Consider the following 10,329-nt stretch of genomic DNA (forward strand, 5'->3'; position numbering starts at 1 on the left):
CGTTAGTATGTGATATAATGACTTCTCAGCCATTAGTATGAGATATAATGATTTATCATCTACAAAGGAAATAAAACGTCCTTCATTGCTGGTCGGGTGTCATCACAAACATGTGCTTTTCACTCGTGACATCTATTATTTTGTATTTGAATGTAAAGATATAATGACCTTTAAAGATATAATGACCTTCAAAGGAAAGATGTATTTTTGGCATGCATGTCGTTCACACTAATGACTAAAGTATTCTTATTACAGTCAGCATAGCCAAGAGCACAACCTGTAGCATGACAGAATGGCTGGATGGCCCTAAAATATTTTCTGTTCCTGGCATTTGACTGCATTTCAGCTGGGTGGGAATGGACTTGTTAGGTATTCAAATGAATCCAGAGTCCATTCCAAATCAACACGTAGTTAAGGTCCGATTAAATAAATTGAGTCTGAGAGGAATTTCTCAGCGCAGTGAGAGGCTGTGCTTCACTTCTACTGGTGGAGCTACCAGCTTTCACCTGGCTTTCATCTGTCTCACCTAATCTATTGCTTTTTTCATTAGCTCTCCAAAATGTTGGAATTAAGCTCGAAGGCACCAGATGTGATTATTCATGTCTGCCACAGACTTACCTGATTCCCAAAACACTGATCTCTTTAAATCCTGGGAGCTTGTCAAAAACATGGAGCATCTGTTGAAAAAGAAGATGGACTAAATTAAACTAGTTTATTACAGAATCAAATATGATGCCATTTTCTGTTGGCACAAATGTTACTGGTTACCAGCTCTCATAATGTAATCTGAGGATATCTAAAGTACTGTAAGTCAGGAATGTATGAACGGGACACTTACACTCATATATCTCTACCTTTAGTTACTCACATTTAGCAGACACTTGCCACTGGGCACACACTGGTTGAATCAATGTTATTTCCACGTCATTTCAATGACATTTCTTTGAACGAACGTGGAATAGACGTTGAATTGACGTCTGTGCCCAGCGTTGAGAGTCCAATGAATTTCCGCCATTGTAACATCCAATGGGAGAAAATGTGCAAGTGCATATTTCGGGAGAAGGGTGGAGATCGGGACTGAACCATGGTGTATTTAGGTTGAGAATCCATTACTTGCAACTCAGTAATCTGCTTTCTTTGCTTCTGACTCATGATCCTGTGGCATTCTATAATTATCTTTAACCATGAACCCCTTCAGAGGGCCACAACCCATGAGGACAGGAGCACTTGTAGCAACGTGTCACAGATCACACTCTACTGCATCAGGTATCTGTTAGTTGATCGTGTGACACTTGATAAGATAATGACTTTATTTCCAATGGTAAATTTTGTTTGCGGCACTGTGCATACATAAAAAATATTTAAAAAACAACATCAAGACACCAAATAAACTGTACCTCAATGGGATAGCCCATTGGTCTTAGGGACATTTACATTACTGATGGACATAAAGAGGGTATACAGACTACAGAGCCTGGCCTCCCATAAGTCTTTCCATCTACTGTGCAGTATCAGTCCGTTTGCCCCATCATGCCAACTCCTTGTCACTCATTTCCATTCTATTTGGCTTGACAATGACCGCAATGGTTATTATCTCACCTGGTCTTGCAGGTGTTGAGAGAGGTCAACATATTGGGGGGAGTCAGGGTCGTCCAGTAGTTCCCTGTAGCCTGGGTCCACCAGGTCAATGCTGAACTCCACTATCTCCTCCACATGGTTCTCCGGAACAATGTTGGGCAGCTCAGAGTCCTACAAACAGTGGAAGAAAACAGGGCCCTATTCATTAGGTACCAAAAGAGCCCTATTGATTAGGTACCAAAAGAGCCCTATTGATTAGGTACAAAAAGAGCCCTATTGATTAGGTACCAAAAGTCCTATTCATTAAGCATCAAAAGGAAAGAAAACAGACTGAAATAGGGAGGGACAACCTGAACTTAAGAAATACCCATTTTAGTTTTCCCTTGCAAAACATTATGCTATGGTGTAGGCTCGGCCCTAACATACATATGTGCTCTCTGTAACCTCTGGGTCTGCATGGCAAATGGCCCAGGAACACAAGGAACATTCTCAAGGGCCAGTCAATCCTTTCCCCATCAAGAGGCCAAAATGCCTTTCTCTCTCTCTGTGACACAGTATGCAGCGGATAAACTATTGAAATGTGTGTTAGTGATGCTTGTTTGGTCTCGATCTGAAACGTGTACCCTGAAGAGAACACTGATGCTATCTATATGGATGTATGATCTCTGTAGTAAGTCTAGATGGTCAGAGTGAACTCTGACGACACTGTATGCAAGGATCTCTTTTGTCCTCTCAGGAATGATGTCTTCTCTCTAGTATACCCAGCCCACCCCCTCAGGTCATCAAACATAGATGTGACCGCCTTCCTAGAGGATGTTGGCTGGTTCGATCTGATTGGATATCTTAGTTTTATTCATTTTGGTTTGGTCTGTGGTTGTCAAAAAAACAGATTTTCAACACAGATAATTCAGATCTGGTATAAATGGAATGGAAGTACTTGCTCCTATTATCCACTCTACAGAAAGGTTGTTTGGAGATGTTTCTCTTGTAGGCTGCTCGGCCTTCTGCCTGAGTAGACCTGTTTTGTTCATGCTTTGCTTTGTAACTCTTTATGCCTAGAATAATGCCTTGTAATGCTTGTTAATGTTTTGTAACTTAAGCTTTATGCCTTGTACGGGATTTAATTGTGTTTTACAATGTTCATTAAATATCTGCCTAGACTAATGCCTTGTAATGCTTGTTAATGTTTTGTAACTTAAGCTTTATGCCTTGTACGGGATTTAATTGTGTTTTACAATGTTCATTAAATATCTGCCTAGACTAATGCCTTGTAATGCTTGTTAATGTTTTGTAACTTAAGCTTTATGCCTTGTGTGGGATTTCATTCTGTTTTACAATGTCATGAAATATCTGCCTTAGGCAATTCTCAGACATTTCTCGATGGCTTATTACTGTAACCCAACTATAGTCTCTTGCAAAAAAGCGAAATCATCTTTATGTAGTCAGATATTTCGTTTTAGTAGACTTTGATCATATCAAATGCATAGTCTTATGATGGGTCATATGTAAGGTATACTGTATATAAAATGCATATGATACATATTACTTCACTACAATGGTTTGCCATAATGAATAGGAACAGCAGTTAGAAAATGTATTTGATGATAACATTTAGCCATATGGTCTAAAAGCTATCAGCTCACCCTCTATGTCTGAGACATACAAGGCAACAGCTGGGCTGGGCAACCACAAGCAAACATTCTGTCAGCTTTCCTTTCAATCTGCAAGCTGTTAGCAATCTTAACATCTAGCCTAAGCTACAGTGCCTTCAGAAATTGTTGATACCCCTGAACTTGTTTATTTGCACATTTATAAAAATAAAAAATAAACTGAAATATTACATTTACATAAGTATTCAGACCTTTTACTCAGTACATTGTTGAAGCACTTTTGGCAGTGATTACAGCATCAAGTCTTCTTAGGTATGACGCTACAAGCTTGGCACACCTGTATTTTGGGAGTTTCTCGCATGCTTCTCTGCAGATTCTCTCAATCGCTGTCAGGGTTGGATAGGGAGCGTTGCTGCACAGCTATTCTCAGGTCACTCCAGAGATATTCAATCGGGTTCAAGTCCGGGCTCTGGCTGGTCCATTCAAGGACATTCAAAGACTTGTCCCAAAGCCACTCTTGCATTGTCCTGTCTGTGTGCTTAGGGTCTTTGTCCTGTTGGAAGATGAACCTTCGCCCCAGTCTGAGGTCCTGAGCGCTCTGTAGCAGGTTTTCATCAAGGATCTCTCTGTACTTTGCTCCGTTCATCTTTGCCTCGATTCTGACAATTCTTCCAGTCCCTGAAAAACATCCCCACAGCATGATGCTGCCACCGTAGGGATGGTGCCAGGTTTCCTCCAGATGTGATGCTTGGCATTCAGGTCAAAGAGTTCAATATTGGTTTCATCAGACCAGATAATCTTGTTACTCATGATCTGAGAGTCGTTAGATGCCTTTTGGCAAACTCCAAGCGGGCTGTCATCTGCCTTTTTACTGAGGAGTGGCTTCCATCTGGCCACTCTACCATAAAGGCCTGATTGGTAGAGCACTGCAGAGATGGTTGTCTTTCTGGAAGGTTCTCCCATCTCCACAGAAGACCTCGAGAGCTCTGTCAGAGTGACCAACGAGTTCTTGGTCACCTCCCTGACCAAGGCCCTTCTTCCACGATTATTCAGTTTGGCCAGCTCTAGGAAGAGTCTTAGTGGTTCCAAATGTCTTCCATTTAAGAATGATGGAGGCCACTGTGTTCTTGGGGACCTTCAATGCTGCAGACATGTTTAGATACCCTTCCCCAGATCTGTGCCTCGACACAATCCTGTCTCAGAGCTCTACAGACAATTCCTTTGTCCTCATGTGTGAGACCTCACTGTGTCCTCACTGTGTCCTCACTGTGAGACCTTAAATAGACAGGTGTGTGCCTTTCCAAATCATGTCCAATCAAATGAATTTATCACAGGTGGATTCCAATCAAGATGTAGAAACATCTCAAGGATGATCAATGGAAACAGGATGCACCTGAGCTCAATTGCGAGTCTCATAGTGAAGGGTCTAAATAGTTATGTAAATAAGGTATATCTGTTTTTGATATTTTATACATTTGCAAAAAAAATGAAATAAGGCTTAACAAAATGTGGAACAATTCAAGGTGTCTGAATACTTTCCGCTGGCAAGATTTGAAAACGGCTGTCTAGCAATGATCAACAACCAACTTGACAGAGCTTGAAGAATAATGTGCAAATATTGTACAATCCAGATGTGCAATACTCTTAGACTTACCCAGAACGACTCACACCCCTGAGTCAATACATGTCAGAATCATCTTTGGCAGCAATAACAGCTGTGAGTCTTTCTAGGGTACATACAACATGTGGAAAAAGTCAAGGGGTGTGAATACTTTCTGAAGGTACTGTCAATGGCGTTTACCTCCCCAGCAGCGGTTTCTTCTTCTACTTCAACTGTATCATCAGGAGCATCAGGGACACTGGAATCACTGGTCACGGGAGTGGGTGGTTCTGGTGCAGCAGTCTGGGTCTCTTCTGGACCTAAACGGATCATTGATGTCATGAAGAAGGGCTCATACCCGAAACGTTTGTGCAGGAATACAAATCTGTTCATTTAAGCTGTTTTGGTTTTTCCCTAAACAGATCATTACAATCGAATTATACTATATGCAAGACAAACATACTGTATATTCAAGGCAGATTTATGAAATCATTGATTAACTATTGATATGTGCATTTTGATAAAGTGTCTTGCCATACCTGCTATCTCAGTGACCTCTGGTGCTGCTGTGGTTGCGGCTGCTTCTGCTCTGCAGGTGAAAGAGTAGATCATACGAATAATGAATGATGAATGTTTGTCCATAATAGCCCAGCTGTGAGTGGTTAAGCTAATGGTTTGTGAAAAACAGCATTTGACAACAAGCACTTATCCCCCAATTACTTTACAAGATAATTACCATGGCAATGCACAAGCTCTCCACCTGTTTTAAGAATACAATGGTCTTCAACCAGCAGCACCATACAAGAGTGCATGTACATGTACAGTATACCAAAGCAGATGCACTGTACAGCATATAGTAACCACCTGGGTAAATACTTGGTCATTTATGGTAATTATGTCACATGATATGGACTTTGACCTCTAGGGTACATATCTGAATTACCTGTATAGATTGCTTTAAAAAATAAACCCTGATACATTTTAAACTATGTTGCCAAGTGTTTCTAAAAGGTGATGAAATTACCTTTCAAATTATAAATATTATAACCAACTTTGAAAGCACCACCTACAACTATTGTTTAAAAATAGGCCATATTGTGCCATTGACATTAGAATGTTGTGAGCTTAGCTGTGGGGCTGCTATGTTTTTGAGTTGTAACTTTGGGGATAGAACCACCAAATTGCACACACACACACACACACACACACAGTAAATGTAGAACAGGGTTATAAAATCACAGGATTCCCCACAGAAGCCTTTTTCCAATATGACCGCCAAACACCTCAATGGGGTCTTATTGGATCAATTTTGCATTAACATACTTGTATGAAATGTAATTGTAGTATGCCCAATAATATCTTAAAGTATTCATAGTGATGTAGAATACACAACCACATGAGCCAGGTGTGTGACCGTCTGCCAGCTATAAAGATGTTAAATTATTCACACAATTGCGGTCATAATATTTATCAAGCCTTAATTGCAATATTTAATCTTCAAACATGTAAAAATGTATATGTACAAGTAAATATTAATTGATGTGGGCTGATTAAAATGATATACACTGTTATCCTATTAAGTGTTTTCATTATGGAGACTATAGACCTGCCCCTTACATTCCATTACTATGTAGTAACATCCAATGTTGGGCCTGTTGAGGCCAGGGTTGGGGAGTAACGGAAGACATTAAATCTGTCACATGTAACTGATTACAAAAAACAGGAACTTTAAGTTCCTCGGCATACACATCACAGACAAACTGAATTGGTCCACTCACACAGACAGCATCGTGAGGAAGGCGCAGCAGCGCCTCTTCAACCTCAGGAGGCTGAAGAAATTCGGCTTGTCACCAAAAGCACTCACAAACTTCTACAGATGCACAATCGAGAGCATCCTGGCGGGCTGTATCACCGCCTGGTATGGCAACTGCACCGCCCTCAACCGTAAGGCTCTCCAGAGGGTAGTGAGGTCTGCACAACGCATCACCGGGGGCAAACTACCTGCCCTCCAGGACACCTACACCACCCGATGCTACAGGAAGGCCATAAAGATCATCAAGGACATCAACCACCCGAGCCACTGCCTGTTCACCCCGCTGTCATCCAGAAGGCGAGGTCAGTACAGGTGCATCAAAGCTGGGACCGAGAGACTGAAAAACAGCTTCTATCTCAAGGCCATCAGACTGTTAAACAGCCACCACTAACATTGAGTGGCTACTGCCAACACACTGTCAATGACACTGACTCTACTCCAGCCACTTTAATCATGGGAATTGATGGGAAATTATGTAAATATATCACTAGCCACTTTAAACAATGCTACCTTATATAATGTTACTTACCCTACATTGTTCATCTCATATGCATACGTTGATACTGTACTCTATATCATCGACTGCATCCTTATGTAATACATGTATCACTAGCCACTTTAACTATGCCACTTGGTTTACATACTTATCTCATATGTATATACTGTACTCGATATCATCTACTGTATCTTGCCTATGCTGCTCTGTACCATCACTCATTCATATATCCTTATGTACATATTCTTTATCCCCTTACACTGTGTATAAGACAGTAGTTTTTTTTGGGAATTGTTAGTTAGATTACTTGCTCGTTATTACTGCATTGTCGGAACTAGAAGCACAAGCATTTCGCTACACTCGCATTAACATCTGCTAACCATGTGTATGTGACAAATAAAATTTGATTTTGATTTGATTTGATTTGATTTGATTTGATTTACTTCTAGGATTACTTTTAAATTAAGAAAGGATGTTTGCAACAAAATTATTTGACACCTTTCTGTTTTCTCAATGCCATTCAAATTAGCATTGAAAAATGTCGAGCTTGGAAGACATTTGGAAGGTGTTTAACACTGGTTTGATCATGTGAAATTGATCCGATAAGACCCCATTGAGTTGTTTTGCGGCCATATTGGGAAAAGGCTTCTGTGGTTTTAATGGCCCTGTACTTTATCTATAAATGTGTTTAAAACCATGTTCCAGCTGTGTGTGCGTTTGGTTCTATCACCAAAGTTACAATTCAAAAACAGAACTGCCCCACCACCTTCTATGGCCAAGCTTCCTACATTCTAATGTCAATGGCACAGTATGGGCTATTTTTAAACAATAGTTGTAGGTGGTGCTTTCAATGTTGGTTATATTACAACAAAGTAAAAATGTATCAATGTATCCTTTTTAAAGCAATTTATACAGGTCATTCAGATATGTACTCTAGATCAGGGGTTCCCAACCTTTTTCCTCCAGGGCCCCCTTTATCACAATTTAAAAATGTCAGCCCCCACCCTACCCCCACCGAATTCACCCCTGACTTCCCAAAAATAACATGTTTTATTATGATAATGTATATAAACCCTCAATTTAATGATTGGGTATATGTGAGCAATAACTTGTTGACATTGTTTGTCATAGGGTCAAATCCATATGGGAAATGTGAACGTGATGGATGAGTGATAACACACAGAAAGCTGTCATTGCTGCAATGCTATCGCACATTTTCCAACTCTAGGGACATAAACCTCCAGGAGAATCCCTATTAGACATCGTCACCCCAAGTGAGCCTGACCGACCCCCCTGGCCCATGGACCACATGGAGTGCTGGAATTATATGGCAGGTCAAATTCAAAGCCGGACTCAAGAGGGCTGCAGTGTGTGTGAGAAAGAAGCACCGTTGACATCTATCAGCAGACAGCAGGCGGCATACTGCCTTGTCTCTAAGCCTTACCCAGTCGACTGCCTCTCGTCTCGCAGATTCATCCTCTAGGAAAGTAGAAAAATCACATCACCGCATCAGTCATACACATCATCTGGACTTTAAACCAATAACATAATACATCAAAACTGTGTAGCATATAAAGTATCACTGAAACTTGGAAGTGCTGTCTGCAAATATACATGCATTTTATAAACTCTTATAGATGTAAATGAACCAAATTGACTAGACTAGAGATTAATATGATGCTGTTTTGTGTATTAATGGGAGCAATATAACAAGAATATGTTTCCCCTTCACTCAAGAGACTGATATGTTATTAATACTGAGAGGAAAGACGAGTTCCTACAATTACTTTCCCTGTGGCTATTGTGCAACAAACAATGCTGTTGTTTCCTGAGGAAATGTACTAAAATAAATGGATTTCACGTGATATCATAAATTCACCCATTGGCCATTGCCATTCAAAATGGTTTTACCCCCAGTAAAGACGTGCATATGCTCATTCAAATAATTAAAGTAATTATTGCTCTCACTGCTACAAAACATAAAAGGAAGGCATGTGTTGTTGGTTCCTCACCCTGTACACCATACTCATGTGCTCCTCTGAGTTGCTGAAGTTAGTGGCCAGGTCAGCGAGACACAGAGACTCGTGTTGACATGTGTGAACCCATGTTGTGTACTCTGTAGTGACAGGGATCCTGTCAAAGAAGATCCGGAAGGCCTCCCACACAGCCTCCTGACAAACTGACCAAAGACAGAACAGTCTTCCGGTGAGAATGAAAGATCCTCAGCACCTCTACCAATAGATAGAGATCCACATAAAGTCCAAGTGTACATCCCAAATGGCACCCTATTCCCTATATTGTGCACCACTTTTGACCACAGCCCTATTGGCCCTGATCAAGAAAAGTAGTACACTATAAAGGGAATAGGGTGCCATTTGGGGGGTGATAGAGATGTCTCAAAGGAAAAATAACTCTAAACAAAGCAGATTGTTTTCAGATACATGAGGGTTCAACAGTAGTGAGATAAAAGCTGGGAGAACGGCGGCTTTATCTTGTCAAGAGAACACACCGATAGTTCTCTTAATGAACGACTAAATTCAGAATTTTTTCCCCTGACCTGTCCTTAGCCAAGTTCCCCACTCCATCCTCCATCCTCCCCTCAGGATGGCCCAGCGCTATCAGATTGGTTACCCTTTCAAATGTGAAATGAATTCAAGACTATTGCTGCAATCATTCAGTTTGTTCTTATCCTTCAATCCACCTATTTTGAGACTCTCAGCACGAAAAGACTTGTAGAGTAGACACAAAGTCTTATGTCTGGTGAAAAGATAAAAGTCTGCTCTTTTATCATCTTTACAAAACCTCTGGGGGAAAAAATGGAATTCCTATTCCCAAAGGTGTGCTTTTATGTTTTTAAAAGGCAGCGAATAAGTCCCAAATGGCAACCTATTGCCTAAATAGTGCACTGCTTTTGTATTGCATGCTGCCTCAGGGTGAAGCTGTGAGTTTTCTCCCTGGATTACTTTGTTGTTATTCTGCTGCCCAGTCTTCCGTTCTCCTCACTGTCTACTGTAGACTGTAGACTTATCAACATGTTCTCTCTGGTGCACACCTGGATATCAAGTTGTAGGTAATGCTGGGAACTGCTATGGTCCACAATCTATACTAATTGAGACGTTTATCACTGGTGCATACCACAACCTTCACGATTTAGTTTGAGTAGAGGCTTTACACACACCACGCAGCAGGCAGAGCCTCAACTCATGCCCTCTGGGGCAGAAGAGCTGGATAC

At 40.9% G+C, this 10,329-nt stretch overlaps 1 long non-coding RNA gene across 1 annotated transcript; it reads right to left on the minus strand.

Annotated features, from left to right (window-relative positions):
• Positions 1-4,995: 4,995 nt before the first annotated feature.
• Positions 4,996-9,254, minus strand: LOC121839941. Its single transcript, XR_006079244.1, has 4 exons — positions 9,110-9,254; positions 8,542-8,576; positions 5,328-5,377; positions 4,996-5,108 (listed from the first exon to the last, which is right to left on the minus strand). It is a non-coding gene; the product is annotated as an uncharacterized LOC121839941 (long non-coding RNA).
• Between the last annotated feature and the right edge of the window lie 1,075 nt (positions 9,255-10,329).

The sequence above is a fragment of the Oncorhynchus tshawytscha genome, linkage group LG18, assembly GCF_018296145.1.
Source record: "Oncorhynchus tshawytscha isolate Ot180627B linkage group LG18, Otsh_v2.0, whole genome shotgun sequence".
NCBI lineage: Eukaryota > Metazoa > Chordata > Actinopteri > Salmoniformes > Salmonidae > Oncorhynchus > Oncorhynchus tshawytscha.